Raw genomic sequence first — 16,226 nt, 5'->3', positions numbered from 1 at the left:
CCTGCCTGCTGCCATCAGACATCAGTCTGTTGAGTCCTTTAAATCCAAACTTAAAACTTATCTATTTGCCTTAGCTTACAATTAGTTGGCTTTAAGTTGAGTGCTTCACAACCTGTACTGCATGGCAGGTCGGCTTCTGTCTCAATTAATGTACCAAGCACTGTTCTGCTGACGAGATTATAGCATATAGATTAAGACTAATTGGTGACTTAATTGATTATGACTAATGACTATTGCAAACTGTTCTCTTCTCTCACGTCTTTTCTCTCTCTCTCTGAATGATGTCTTCTCCTTTCTCTTTTTCTGTGTGTGAATGGTGTTATAATGTGAGTCCCTTGTGTGCACGTGCAGTCGGTCCTCCTCCCAGGTCTCCATACTGATGGTGGTCGCCACCTGGATGCTGTTTCACAATTTTTTTTTTATATATCTTAGAAATCCATATAATTTTGTTATCCTGTTTCAATGTTATGTCCTTCTCTCACTAAGATGTGTGACTAATTTTTTATTTTTACACGGTGATGCTGGTCACGTGGCTTGGGTCCTGGGCTGTTCCAGTGGTGTCTGGACACTGCTTGGCATCCTGTGTATCATAGTCTTCATCCATCCATTCATTATCCAAACCGCTTATCATGCTCAGGGTCGCGGGGATGCTGGAGCCTATCCCAGCAGCCACCGCGCGGCAGGCGAGGAGACACCCCAGTCAGGCCGCCAGTCCATCACATCATATTCTTCATTTACTACTACTACTTTCGGCTGCTGCTGTTAGGGTCGCCACAGCAGATCATCTATTTCCATCTCTTCCTGTTCTCTGCATCTTCCTCTGTCACTGAATTGGTATAATTAGGGAACCCAAACTAAGATTAATGTAAACTGGATTATAGTGAGAGAACCTTGGGCCCTGCCCTCTATAGTCATGGGGTAAAAGGGGATACATAATGCTACTACTACTACCACTTTCAGCTGCTCCCATTAGGGGTCGCAACAGCGGATCATCAGTTTCCATCTCTTCCTGTCCTCTGCTTCTCCCTCTGTCACACCAGCCACCTGCATGTCCTCCCTCACCACATCCATAAACCTCCTCTTTGGCCTTCCTCTTTTCCTCTTCCTTGGCAGCTCCATATTCAGCATCCTTCTCCCAATATACCCAGCATCTCTCCTCCACACATGTCCAAACCATCTCAATCTTGCCTCTCTTCCTTTGTCTCCAAACCCGCCAACTTGAGTTGTCCCTCTAACCCTGTCCTTCTTCATCACTCCCAATGCAATCACATCATATCCTTCATAAATTTTATAAGTCTATTATAATGCTGTTATCCTCTTTCAATGTTGTATTGTGTGAATTTGTCTAAACACAACATCCATTGCACATTGTCCGTCTTGGGAGAGAGTTCCCTCGTCTGTTGCTCTCCCTGAGGTTTCTTCCTATTTTTTCCTCCCTGTTAAAGGTTTTTTTTTTTTTTTAGGGAGTTGTTTCTTATCCGATGTGAGGGTCTAAGGATGGGATGTTGTGTTGCTGCAAAGCCCCTTGAGGCAAATTTGTAATTTGTGAGATTGGGCTATACAAATAAAATTTACTTGACTTAAACTGACTTTTCCTATAGAGAATTTGGAAAGGTCACCATAGGCTTTAAGATGACAGTGCTGAAATCTTAGCAACTCCACCTCACCATTTATCTCCAGGGACCTCCGCCATCTCCGTCTCCTCACGGCAGGCGTAAGTTTCACCCACCGTTTGGGACCGAACCCGTTGGGGTGACGACAAAAGACCCGACTGTCATGTTTCAATGCTTCAGCTGTAACCGGTGGTAACACACCATCACCGTTTGTCCTGTTTGCCCTCTTGTGTCTCCCTATCCTGCCCTCTTTTTCAGCTGCTCTGCCTCATCTGTGTAAGAGGAGAGAGAGAGAGAGAGAGAGAGAGAGAGAGAGAGAGAGAGAGAGAGAGAGAGAGAGAGAGAGAGAGAGAGAGAGAGAGAGAGAGAGAGAGAGAGAGAGAGAGAGAGATGACCTCATACTATTGTTTTATGGCCCACATTAACCGATAACCTTTTTAGCAGTCATGGACCAACTCTCACTTGAGCTAAAACAGAAGTTCATCCTACCATCACTTAATGCAACATACTGTTTGTTGACCTAAAGGTCACGCAGTTAATTAAGAGAGTATATTGTGGATAAAATTGCTTTTTTTTTCTATTTCTTTTTTTTTACTCTTTGGACCAGGCATTCATCATAGTGTGGCTTTAAAGACTCTTTTGTGGCACAAGATAGCAAAAAATGGCTGCTTAACATTATATTCCTTACGGATGCCAGTGAGCACTGCTAAAGCCACCAGCTAAGTTTTACAGCCCAGAGTTAACCCCGTGTACTTAATGAAGCCTATTCATTAAGTTTATTGGTCTGCTAATAAAGAGGCTTTGAATGGTTGTTCCTTTTTCTTTGCTCTGTTAATTTCTGTAAGAACACATGTTATTCCCATAGTCATGGCTAGGTCCAGGATAATGAAACACCCCTAATTTGCTGTAACAATCATTGCTTTAGTTAATTTTTATTTTTTATTTTTTTAACTGGGTGTCCAGCTTTACAAAATGTGAACGGTCAATAAAGAAAACAAAAGCAAAGATAAACCATTCAGGGGTCTGTGTTTAGTGGCTGCATATTGTGGTGCAAGAGAATATTTCAAAATTTTCAGCTAAGACTCATTGCACCCTATTATATTGTGTGTATAGTATCATAGCATATCGTATTTTACCATAACGGGGTTGTATGCATGCCTCATGTACATCACTGTCTGTCTGGGGGCAGAAAAGGTCAGCGCTGATTGTATGGGACAGGCGTAGGCCTCCCCTCGGGCCGGGACTTGTTAAACTTGAGATCGCATATCAACAAGGCGCAGTATGTCAGCTCTCCATCAGCTGACCCGGAGACATGCCTCATTTATTTTAAAGATGATCTCCTGGCATTTCTGCCTCCACCGGCGGTATCTGGTGGGTGTGACAGGAGACACTGGAGCAGGAGAGAGACTGGAGATGAGAAATGACATGACTGCCATGGGCCCGATCTGACTCGGACCACTTTGTCAGTGTCTAATGATGGACATAGTGATGAAAATGAAGGGAAGGAGAAAAGATGAGGAAAGCAGAGAGAATGGAGGGATAGATCAGTAGACAGGCATGAAAATTTAAAATGTAAAACATTTTTATGGCTGGCTGGATAGATGGATGGAAAGATGGAAAAGTCAATGTATAGACGGGAAGCTAGGGTAGCAGCACATCATCCTATTGAACCGTGTTAACTGTATTTTCCCATCTCAATAACCACAGACCACAACAACCGCAGTAATAAATATAAATCACAACTCAGGTCACCGAGCAGCTAACCAACACTGAGCTACTCCCGTAACTCATTTCCAGACTCAATTAATGTTTGATGAGAAAGCGTAACATGGACATCGGGGTGGCGTGGCAGTCTATTCTGTTGCCTACCAACACGGGGATCCTGGTTCGAATCCCTGTGTTGCCTCCGGCTTGGTTGGGTGTCCCTACAGACACAATTGGCCGTGTCTGTGGGTGGGAAGCCGGATGTGTGTGTGTGTGTGTGTGTGTGTGTGTGTGTGTGTTGTACTTCTAGCTTAGTGAGGACCAATTTTTTAATCAACAGAGGAGGAGATTTTTGTAAAGTGAGGAATTTTTACCCAGTCCTCACGTCTTTAAGGGTCTATATTAGGGTTAGGGTAACACTTTAGTATGGGGAACATATTCTAAGTAAAAAAAACTTAATTTAGAGTAATTTAACACTATTAACACTTGTACTTCTGTGTTTTGTTATGTAAGAACAGACCATATTCATTACGTGTTAGTAAGGGAGAATAACTCTTCTTGTGGTACTACCACCTTATAAAGTCCATACTAAGCAAAGCATATTGAGATGGTACTACTAATAAGCAATAATTCTGAGGTTATAGAGGGAAAACTCATAGTTAATGGCTTACTGGTCGTATAATAAGGCCATGCAGAATACAGCATTAATAAGTGCTTAATAAAGACCAATGAAGAGCCAATATGTTGCTAATTTGCATGCTAATACGCACCTAATTAATGGTGTATATGTTCCCCATACTAAAGTGTTACCAGGGTTAGGACTTGGGTTTAGGGTTAGGGTTAGGATTAGGATTAGGCTGAGGCTAGGGTAAGGTTTAAGGTTAGGCATGTAGTTATGATGGTTAAGGGCTAGGGAATGAATGTAGTCAGCGAGGGTCCTCACAGAGCAAGTACAAGTACCAGAATGTACAAGAAGTACAAGAATGTGTTACAAATTAAGGCTGAACTCAAATACAGACAACCGAATGAGGAGGTAAGGTGGAAAACCACGGCTTTTATTGAGAGAAGGCAGGGACGGTGAGGCGGCGGCTGGCTGGCGGGCTTAGCAGGCAGACGAGGCAGGCGAAGCATTAACTACATCACACGACACATTCATCACACAGCTATAGACGGTCTGTAGATATGCCATAACTAATCCAGTATGAGTCATAAAAGTTTTATTCATATGATGCCACCTGGCAGGCTGACAACTCCTGTGTTAGGCCTAGTGACTGGTTCCTTTACTCCACTAATGTCTCCTGTTGCTGTGTGCGTGGTGATTATACCATACCACTTCTGGAGAGCTGAATACTCAGTCAAGATGAGAAGTAGGCAGTGATCCTGCAGGGACTGGTTGCTGGTGCAGGGCTCCTGTAGGGGGATATTGATGGCTGGATGGCAGGCGGGTGTGTTGCTTCCTGATGGTGAGCAGGGGCCTCATGTATAGATCGTTACTATGGGCAAATTTGTTCTTACACACCCATGGATTTTTTTTTGCCCTCAAGATTGTCTGACAGGCAGAAGGAAAGCATGATGGTTATTTGTAATTCCTTCCCCCTAACATCTATTGTCTACCTCTTGCAAGGAGCAGTCACCCAGGCCTGCAAAGACATCAGTGTTAGCCAATCGGTGTCTAAATTCAGGGGTTACCCAGGTTCTACACTGGTCTCTGAGACCAACTTCAGGGATAAAAACCCCATGGGTGTGTAAGAACAAATTTTTCCATAGTAACGATTGATACATGAGACCCCAGGTGTGCAGGGAGAGAGAGGGGCAAGGGCAAGTAGGGAAGCAGAAACAAACAGGGGCGTCCAGGTAGCGCAGCAATCTATTCCATTGCCTGCCAACACAGGGATCGCCAGTTCGAATCCCTGTCGTCTTACCTCCGGCTTGGTCAGGCGTCCCTACAGACACAATTAGCCATGTCTGCGGGTGGGAAGCCGGATGTGGGTATGTATCCTGGTCGCTGCACTAGCGCCTCCTCTGGTCAGTCGGGGCACCTGTTTGGGGGGGTAGAGGGAACTGGGGGGAATAGCATGATCCTCCCATGAACTACGCCCCCCTGGTGAAACTCCTCACTGTCAGGTGAAAAGAAGCGGCTGACGACTCCACATGTATCAGAGGACTTAAGTGGTTGTCTGCAGCCCTCCCCGGATCAACAGAGGCGGGTGGAGCAGCGACCGGTACGGCTCGGAAGAGTGGGGTAATTGGAGAGAAAAAAGAGTGGGGGGGGGGGGGGACAAACAGACACAGACAAAACCAAAACACACCAAGCACTCATCACTCACACTAAAATGCTGAACACAACAATAAACCCACCCACACAAACGGCAGGCGGATGTCGGGGAGGAGGGGTCGTGACAGAATGTGTGTGTGAGCATTGCGGAATAACTCCTTTAGGAGTCTTGAGATAAACCGTAAGGCCTTTGGGGCAGGTAGCTGACGGTGGTTTGTTGCATTTTGTCACTGAGTCACAGATTTCTTACATTTACGGCAGACATTAAATTTACTACATCATTTCTCAAATGCACTTCCTTTTCCTATTGATCTCTTGTGTATTTCATGTGGCAATCAATAGCTGTATATTGCCTCATATTAATCTTGTGATGGATGATACATATTTCAGGAATTCACAGCAAAAAGCATGGACGTGCTAGCGTGCACACACACACACACACACACACACACAGACACAGACACACACACTAGGTTTTTTTGGCTGTGTTTGTTTGCTCAGTGTCATGCCCCTGCATGGACTAATAATCCATATTTCATTTCATTTTATTTGAAGACAACTTTGTGGTTTTCAGCCAGACTAGATGGCCGTGTGACGAAACGTATTGTCCACAGTTCTGTGTTTTCCACTGAAGTTTGGACCCGTCAGTAAAACTGTGGTTTTGACCCAGATACTTTCGGATATTTATAACCTCATCCACTCTGTCATCGGGGTCTTGCAGCCTAGTTAGAGAAGCCAGGCCTGGCGGAGAGCCCTGTGTCGACATTTCACCGAAACCCGATTTATGACTCTGACTGGTGACACATCATTCACTGACAGCACACATATTTTACACACTGGACATGCTGCGCTGAGTGGCCTCATGGAACAAATAAGATTTTCTTATTGGATTAAAGATATTTCATTTATTCCATCAGCCACTTAATCCAATTACAGGTTCGTGGTCAGGAGTGTGTGGGGTGGGGGGGGCATTGGAGGGAAGCCAGGAAAATACATTGAACAGATTGTTGGTCCAACGCAGGGCCAACACACACACACACACACACACAGCTACGTTCGCAAACGCACACACCATATACAACATCGTGCACATTTTCATTCATACCTATTAAAAATGTTGAATCTCCAAGTGGCCTGACACACATGCATCTGAACCCAGCGCCATCTTACTGTGTGGCACCAGTAACAACCATTACCTGCCACCATTGAAGATGTAATCCGTAATTTTTCTAAATCAAACATGCCAGTATTCTTTTCCCTGCTAGCTTTTCCGTAGCAACAGCTATTCAGTGTATTAACATTCTGTATTTGCTCCTCTATATGCTATTTCTCATTGGTGCGGGTGGGGTCCACCATGCCCACCTAGTCAAGTCAGTTTTATTTGTATAGCCCAATATTACAAATACACAACATCCTGTACTTAGACCCTCACATCGGATAAGGAACAACTCCCTAAAAAAAAAAACTAAAAAAAAAACCTTTAACAGGGAGAAAAAATAGGAAGAAACCTCAGGGAGAGCAACAGAGGAGGGATCTCGCTACCAAGACGGACAACGTGCAATGGATGTTGTGTTTACACAATTTACAGAATACAACTTTGAAAGAGGATAACAGGATTATAATGGAATTATAAAATATGTGAAGAATATGATGAGGAGGATGCCAGGCAGTGTCCCGATGCCATTGGAACAGTCCAGGGCCTGAGCCACATGACCACTATCACCATGTAGACAAAACAAAAAACAAAAAAACACATTTGTCACACATCTGAGTGAGAGAATGATATAAAATTGGAACAGGATAACAAATTTATATGGATTTATAACATATAAAAAGAAAATTTGATGAGGGGCTTGCCAAGCAGTGTCCAGGTGGTGACCACCATCACCATGGAGACCTGGGAGGAGGACAGACTGCACGTGCACGCAAGGGAGACTCACATCACACCATTCACACACACAGAAGAAGAGAAAGGAGAAGACATTATTCAGAAAGAGAGAAAAGACATGAGAGAAGAGAACAGTTTGATTAATAATCTATATGCTATAATCTCGTTGGCAGAACAGTGCTTGGTAAAGTCACTGAGACAGAAACCAACCCGCCATGCAGTACAGGTCTTAAAGGCAACTAATTGTAGACTAAGGCAAAAAGATGAGTTTTAAGTTCAGATTTAACGGACTCAATAGACTCTGATTTTCTGACAGCAGCAAGCAGGTTATTCCACAAGAACGGGGCCTGATAGGAAAAGGCCCTGCCACGAACTGACTTCTTTTTAACTTTGGGCACACAGGAGCCCTGTATTTTGAGAGTGAAGAGCTCGAGATGGAAGGTATGGTTTAAGGAGATCAGACAGGTAAGATGGGGCAAGCCCATTTAGAATTTATAAGTCGGCAGAAGCACCTTGAAATCTGATAGGGCTTCTGATAGGACATGGATAGGAAGCCAATGAAGGGAGGCAAGAATTGGTGTAACATGTCAAATTTTCTAGTTTTAGTAAGGATTCTAGCTGCAGCATTTTGAGTCATCCGTCCATCCATTCCATCCATTATCCAAACTGCTTATCCTGCTCTTAGGGTCACGGGGATGCTGGAGCATATTCCAGCAGTCATTTGGTGGCAATGGCTGCTGGAATGACATTTTGAACCATCTGAAGAATTTAGCACTAGCATGTGGCAGACCTGAAAACAGAACATTACAGTAATCAAGTCTGGGTGAAACAAATGCATGTACCAGAGTCTCTGCGTCAGCCATGGACAGGAAAGGCCAAATTTTAGCTATGTTACATACGTGAAAAAAGGCAGTCTTGGTGATTTCTATAATGGGCTTATCAAAGGAAAGGCTGGGATCAAACATAACACCAAGATTTTGGGCTGCCACACTTAATGTAATCACCGAGTTGTCTATTGTTGCTGTTACTGATCAAATTGTTGTCTGTGTCTGGCAGGACCAATGACCAGCATCTCATTTTTATCTGAATTTAAAAGCAGAAAATTTAGTGATATCCAATTTTTCACAGCAGCCAAGCAGACCTCTAAATTAGTCATTTGAGTGCGATCATCAGCCCTTATAGGCACATACAGCTGAGTATCATCAGCATAGCAGTGGAAATTTATTCCATGACTGCGTATAATTTGGGCAAGAGGTGAAATATAAAGAGAGAAAAGTAGAGGGCCAAGAACTGAGCCCTGGGGTACGCCATATTTAATGTCAGAAAATTTTGATGTAATATTATTATAGCAGATACAATGTTTTCTTCCAGATAAGTGGGATTTAAACCAATTTAGAGCTAAGCCAGAGACACCAAAATTACAATTTATTCAATCTCATAGTATACACGGATCACTGGTGTCAAATGCTGCACTGAGGTCCAGTAGCAGAAGCACAGAGGTGGATTCAAATGTAATGGAGCCCACACAGGAAACACATTGCGTCTGACACAACAGGAAAAGAAGAAGAAGAATAGGCAGGAACTAGAATGTCTAGTAAGAGCAAGTAAAAGCCACTAAAATACAAAGTTAATTATTATCCAGCATTTAAATAGGTTTAATTAAATGGTTTACATGGATGTGATTTTGTAATTTGTGTGATACTTGGTACTTAGCAGTGGATTAATGCACCAACTCATTTCATAACAATATCAGATTTGATTTTCAAGCCCCTCTAAAAATATGTGTACAAAACATGCCATGATGTTAACAGTTGCATGATGCATTATTTACCACATTGTATGGCTCTGTGTGATATTCATATACTGGCTTTATGAAGAGATGTAACTCATATTTATCCAGACTTGCTGATATAATTTTAACAAACCCTTTGTCCATTTTGACATTTGGATTACTGTTGTTATTTCCTTCGCTGCTATCAAAATATGAACCAAAATAGGTTTTTAATCCCATTTCCAACAAATCGTATTAAAATGTTGATTAGAACTGGCCCTTGTGAATAATTTCCAGAGCCTCAGATTTAAGTAAATCTAGGACAAAAGTGGGACAAATTTGAGGCCCAATTTACCCCCAACGGCCAGCGCTGTAAAAACCAGTAGGCGCTGCAGTCAACTCACCAGATAATTCCAGTTTAGCTGTTCTGTTGAGGACTTTCATTGACCTGGCCGTTTGTTCACTGTTCCATCTGGTTTAATTAAACTTAAGTGTGTGTGTGTGTGTGTGTGTGTGTGTGTGTGTGTGTGTGTGTGTGTGTGTGTGTGTGTGTGTGTGTGTGTGTGTGTGTGTGTGTGTGTGTGTGTGTGTGTGTGTGTGTGCGTGCAGGCGGTTTCGGTGGTATTGTTATGGTTTTTTTTTTTGTTGGTGTTTTCATGTGTTGATCAGGGAGATACAGGGTTTTCAGTGTGGAACGCAGCCACTGGATCTTGCCCAAAGCTTTCAGAACATTTGGTCAAATGCTGTGCTGCCATATGTGCTGCGTACACATGATGTGAATGTGAGCATGCATGAAGGTCTGAATGAATGGGGTTTGTTGCATGAGAGGCACAGTGTTGAGGTATGTGTGTGTGTGTGTGTGTGTGTGTGTGTGTGTGTGTGTGTGTGTGGAGGGGGGGGCACGTGACCAATTGGAGTGTTGGTTGGTTCTGCATAACAGCATATGTGTGTTCATGTGTTTATGTGGACAAGGCATGTTGGGTGTACTTGGAAGGCAGGGTGAAGTGACTCATTGGTGACATGATGTCATCACACACAAATGTTTAGCCACACACACTATATTACATTACTATATTATGTACTGCATTGTGTACTATTACTATATTACTCTATTACACTATACAATGGAGGAAAAGAGATTTTGTTGTCCGTGGAGCTGTGCTTAGATGCCGGACTACAAGGAAAACTGGATCGAGTCAGGGGTTCGGGATAAAGGGTGTCATATGTCATATATTATCGTATATTATTCTATATATTGTACTAATTGTAAAGCCTTTTGGGTCTACTTTGTGATTTTGGGCTATAAAAAATAAACTTGACTTAACTTTCATAAATATGCACCAGCCTTCAGCATACTGACAAAATGGCGCTAAAAACCCCTTTCTTCTTGTTCCAGTGGAATTTACATTATTAGTGTTATAAGGGCCAAGTTACTTCAGATCAGAATCACAATCATGTTTATTAGCCATGTAGGTTTGCACTACATGGAATTTGACTCTGGTTTCTTGGTTCTCTCAGTGTACTTAACATAGAATAACAACACAACAATCCTCAGATATATATACAAGGATCGACTATATACAGGTGAAATAAGAAGTGATAAAGTGCAGTGGTGCAGAGGATATATCAGAGATGCTGAAATAGATGTTAGCAGGTTATTTACATACATGCCTGAGGTAGATGGACATGACAGAGTGTACCAGTATATGTACAATGTACAGTACACTATATACAAAAGAGTTGGATGTATTTGACAGTGTTAAGCATTCTTTTTTTTTTTTTTTACTGGTTAGCATCATAAACCTTATTTCAGGGTCCCTCTGTATTCAAGTAACAGTGTAATTTTTGATATTTACAGTAAGTCAGAATGCACAAGGGATGTTGGAATGTCAATAAATACAAAAAAGTGATGAATTTAAAATAAAAAAAAGTTAAAAAAGTGAATCTGAACTGCATATTTTCAGTGCAAGGAACATTTAAGTGAGGGGTCAAAGAGTGTAGGGCATTCCAGATTCATGAACAGCATCAAACTCTTGTCATTGTATAACACTACTGCCAAACAACGATTGCGTTCTTTTGAATGACAGCCCACGGAAAGAAACTTTATATATATATATATATATATATATATATATATATATATATATATATATATATATATATATATATATGTTTGTTTTGGCATACAGTGCTCTGTAGCGCCTACCAGAGGGGAGGAGTTGGAATAGGTTGCGACCAGGGTGTGATGGGTCTGCAGTGATGTTGCCTGCCCGTTTCCTGAGTCTGGAGGTATATAACTCAACTCAACTCAAAACTTTATTGCAGACTCAGGATCCATAACAGACCAAGACCAGATAAAAAAAACAAGAGCAGAAAGAGTAAAGCCATAAACGATAAGAACCATCGGTAAAAGATAAACCCTAGACAATGCATAAAGTAAACACAATAAAATAACATAAAAGGAACAAATCAGTGTCTTACAAGGAGTAAGCTATACCAATGGGCCCACAGCCGGGATTGGTAGTGTGTGGCACTGAATCTTATATTTGTTAAACGCATGATGATTACATTATCAGAGTCATTGAGCCGGCAAATAGATTTATACATGAGATTTCTTAGAACAGCCTGAAAAGTATTGACTCCTTCCTGCAGCCGCAAACATTTCACTTCTCATTGCATCATTATAAGCTACTTGGAAGTCTCTGTAAGCTTGCTTTTTTGTAGTTTGACCACAGGTGAGCAGTATAAAGTGGTGTACAATATGCTCTGAACAGACACATCTTCACACTAACTGAACACATGCCAAACATGCGTGAGAGAGTGTTTGCTTGTGCATACATCATGCGGCATTGCCTATAAATATCATCATCATCTGTCATTTGTTCAGTAATATAATGTACAAGATATTTCACCTTATTGCATACCCCAAGATTTTTATCAGACAATTTAAAATCAAGAATTTTTAGATAATTGTCCTCTTTGGTTCTGCAGATCATAACAACACTCTTACTAGCATGGTATTTGATATGATGCTCCACACCATATAGTCCTGAATGCAGGGCAGGTTGGCACCAATGATTTTCACCGTAGACTTAACTGTCCATTGTAGTCTTTCCCTGTCCTGTTTGGTGGCTGAACCAAACCAGGCAGTGATGGATGTGTAGAGGACAGACTGGATTATTGCAGTGTTGAACTGAATCAGCAGTTCCCGAGTCAGGTTGAATTTCTTGAGCTGGTGGAGAAAATACATCCTCTGCTGAGCCTTTTTGATGATTGTGTCTATATGTTGGATACCCACCTTAGGTCCTGGGAGATTGTGGAACCCCAAAATCTATAGGTTTTCACCATAGACACTGTGCTGTTGAGTATGGTGAGGGGGGACAGTGGTGGGGGGCTCCTCCTGAAGTCCACTCTCATCGCCACGTGTTCAGCTCCAGGTTGTTATGGCCACACCAGAGAGCCAACTGATCAAGCTCCCATCTACGTATATGCAGACTCGTCACCATCCCGGATAAGGCCAATGATGGTTGTGTCATCCGCAAACTTCAGGAGTTTAACAGATTGGTCACCTGAGGTGGGTGCAGTCATTTCTGTAGAGCAAGAAGAGTTGAGGGGAGAGCACACCTCCCGGGGGGGGGGGGCAGTGCTGATTGTCCAGATGCTGGATGTGATTTTCCCCAGCCTCACCAGCTGCCTCCTGTCTGTCAGGAAGTTTTTAATCCACTGGCAGATGGGGGCTGGTACAGTGAACTGACTGGATGAGTTTGGTGTGGAGGATATTTGGGATGATGATATTGAATGCTGAGCTGAAGTCCATAAACAGGACCCTTGCATATGTCCCTGGGGACATATGCAATCCCATGTAATCCCATGTTGACTGCATCATCCACTGACCTGTTTGCTCAGTAGGCAAACTGCAGGGGGTCGAGCAGGGGGCCTGTGATTTCCTTCAGGTGGGCCAACATCAGTCTCTCGAAGGATTTAATGACCACAGATATTAGGGCAATGAGCCTGTAGTCATTTAATCCTGTGATATGGGGTTTCTTGGGGACCGGGATGATAGTGGAGCTCTTGAAGCAGGAGGGGATTTCACATAGCTCCAGTGATCTCTTAAAGATCAGTGTGAAAATGGAGGCCAGCTGATCAGCACAGACTTTAAGAAAGGGGAGCAACATGCCATCCGGGCCAGGTGCCTCCTTGGTCTTCTGTCTCTGGAAGAGGCTGGCGCACGTCCTCAACACAGATCCTGAGTGCGGGTGGGGGTTCGGTGGGGAGGGGAAAGGGCTGGCAGGGAGTGCAGTTGATTGTGTGTTGTGGCTGGAGAGGGTGGAGGTTTGCTTTTCAAACCTGCAGTAAAACCCATTTAGGTCGTCAGCCAGTTGATGGTTCCCTGCAGTGTGGGGGGATGGTCTCCTGTAGTTGGTAATATCTTTCAAATCTCTCCAGACTGATGCTGGGTCATTGGCATAAAACCTGTGTTTCAACTTTTCAGAGTAGCATCTTTTTGCCACTCTGATCTCCTTTGTGAGTGTATTTCTGGCTTTGTTACACCGGATCCTATCTCCACTCCTGTAGGCTTCCTCTTTGGCCTGACGAAGCTGCCTCAGTTTAGCTGAGAACAGGGCTTATTGTTGTTAAAGGTACAGAAGGTTTTGGTGGGCACACACATGTCCTCAAAAGAGCTAATGTAAGATGTCAGAGTGTCAGGAAGTTCGTCCAGGTCTGTAGATGCAGCCTCAAAAACACTCCAGTCACTGCAGTCAAGGCAGGCCTGGAGCTCCAGTTTTGACTCACTGGTCCGTTTCCTCAAAGGCTTTGCAGATTTTAGTTTCTGCCTGTAGGTTGGGATAAGATGAATCAGACAGCGATCAGAGAGGCCCAGGGCTGCATGGTGGACAGAGCGATAGGCGTCCTTTAATATTGTGTAGCAATGAGCCAGAGTGTTTTTGTCCCTGGTGGGACATTTAACATGCTGTCTGTATTTTGGCAGTTCATGGCTGAGATTTGTTGTGTTAGAATCCCCAAGGATAGTGAAAAGGGAGTCTGGGTCTGGATATTTGTGCTCCATGTTTGTAATTTGATCAGCCAAGTGTTTTAACGCCTCTTTACCACAGGCCTGGGGTGAGATATAGACACCGACCAGAATAAATGATGAAAATTCCCGTGGTGAATACAATGGTTTACAGTCAGTGAAAAAGGTCTATAAGTGAGGGCTGCATGATTTCTTCAACACTGGGACATCCGCCCACCTACCTTCTATTATGTAGAAGCATATACCGCCCCCCCCATAGCTCCATTTCGCGGTCTGCCTGAAGAAGTTGAAACTGTGGCTGACGAAGTGTACTCTCCGTGATATGCTCACTAAGCCAGGTTTTTTTTCTCTTTTTTGGGGGGGGGGGGCCCTATTTTTCTCTCCAATTGTATCCAGCCAATTACCCCACTCTTCCGAGACATCCCGGTCGCTGCTCCACCCACTCTGCCGATCCGAGGAAAGCTGCAGACTACCACATGCCTCCTCCGATACATGTGGAGTTGCCAGCCGCTTCTTTTCACCTGACAGTGAGGAGTTTCGCCAGGAGGACATAGCGCATGGGTGGATCACGCTATTCCCCCCAGTTCCCCCTCCCGAACAGGTGCCCCGACCGACCATAGGAGGCGGGCTAGTGCAGCATCCAGGACAAATACCCAAATCTGGCTTCCCACCCACAGACACGGCCAATTGTGTCTGTAGGGACGCCCAACCAAGCTGGAGGTAACATGGGGATTTAAACCAGCGGTACCCATGTTGGTAAGCAATGGAATAGACCGCTACGCTACCCAGACGCCTACTAGGCCAGGTTTCAGTGGGACACAGTACGGCAGATCTGGAAAACTCAGAGGTTTTTCTGTTCATGAGTAGGACTTTGTCCATCTTGTTGGCCAAAGTGGACATTCACTGGGTGGATTGATGGGAGCGTCTTAGTCATAGTCTGCACAGGGCTGTACCGATCAAGACCTTGGGAAGACTTTAGTTAACATGTTCAATTAGGGTGTCTGGGTGGTGTGGCGGTCTATTCCTTTGCCTACCAACATGGGGATCACCGGTTCAAATCCCAGTTTTACCTCCAGCTTGGTCAGGCGTCCCTACAAATAGTATTGGCCTTGTCTGTTAGAGGGAAGCCGTATGTGGGTATGTGTCCTGGTCGCTGCACTAGCGCCTCCTCTGGTTGGTCGGGGTGCCTGTTCAGTGGGGGGTTGGGAGCTGGGGGGAATGGCGTGATCCTCCCATGCGCTATGTCCCCCTGACGAAACCCCTCACTGTCAGGTGAAAAGAAGCGGCTGGCGACTCCACATGTATGGGAGGAGGCATGTGGTAGTCTGCAGCCCTCCCCGGATCAGCAGAGGGGGTGGAGCAGTGATGGGGACGGCTCAGAAGAGTGGGGTGATTGGTTAAGTACAATTGGGGGGGGGATGTTCAGTTAAAGTTGGTAAAATAAAAGAAGTCTGTTGGGTTTGTCCAGTGAACAGTTGGAGACCTAAAAGTTCTTCCCTGCTGTGTGTGGTCAGTGAGTGGGCGCTGGGAACCAAACAAATAAACAAAAACAGAAGAAGTACAAGAGAGCGCAGAACTGAGGCGGCCGTGGTCCACGACGCCATCTTGATAAGAGATGTGATGAAGTCTCCATCTTCTAGCGTTAATTCAAAGCCACCATCAGGAGATACGTATATAGAGATTAAAGAATTGTCGATCCAGACTAGTTTCCAAACCATCACTTTACCCGGTGACTTTATTGTGCTGGAATCGTTGTTTTGATAAATAAACCAGTAGAAACGGCTGTGCCCTTTAGAAAACCAATGGCCCCCCACAAAACTATAAGTCCTCATGCATTCATCTCACTGCTTATTTCAACTTTACAATGCGGAGGAGAGCGCTTTAAAACACAATCCTAAACCTAATTATTAAAATGACAAGGTAACTGCAAAAGTAGAAGAAAC

Source organism: Lampris incognitus, chromosome 13, assembly GCF_029633865.1.
Source record: "Lampris incognitus isolate fLamInc1 chromosome 13, fLamInc1.hap2, whole genome shotgun sequence".
Lineage (NCBI taxonomy): Eukaryota > Metazoa > Chordata > Actinopteri > Lampriformes > Lampridae > Lampris > Lampris incognitus.
This window is presented reverse-complemented; position numbering follows the sequence as displayed.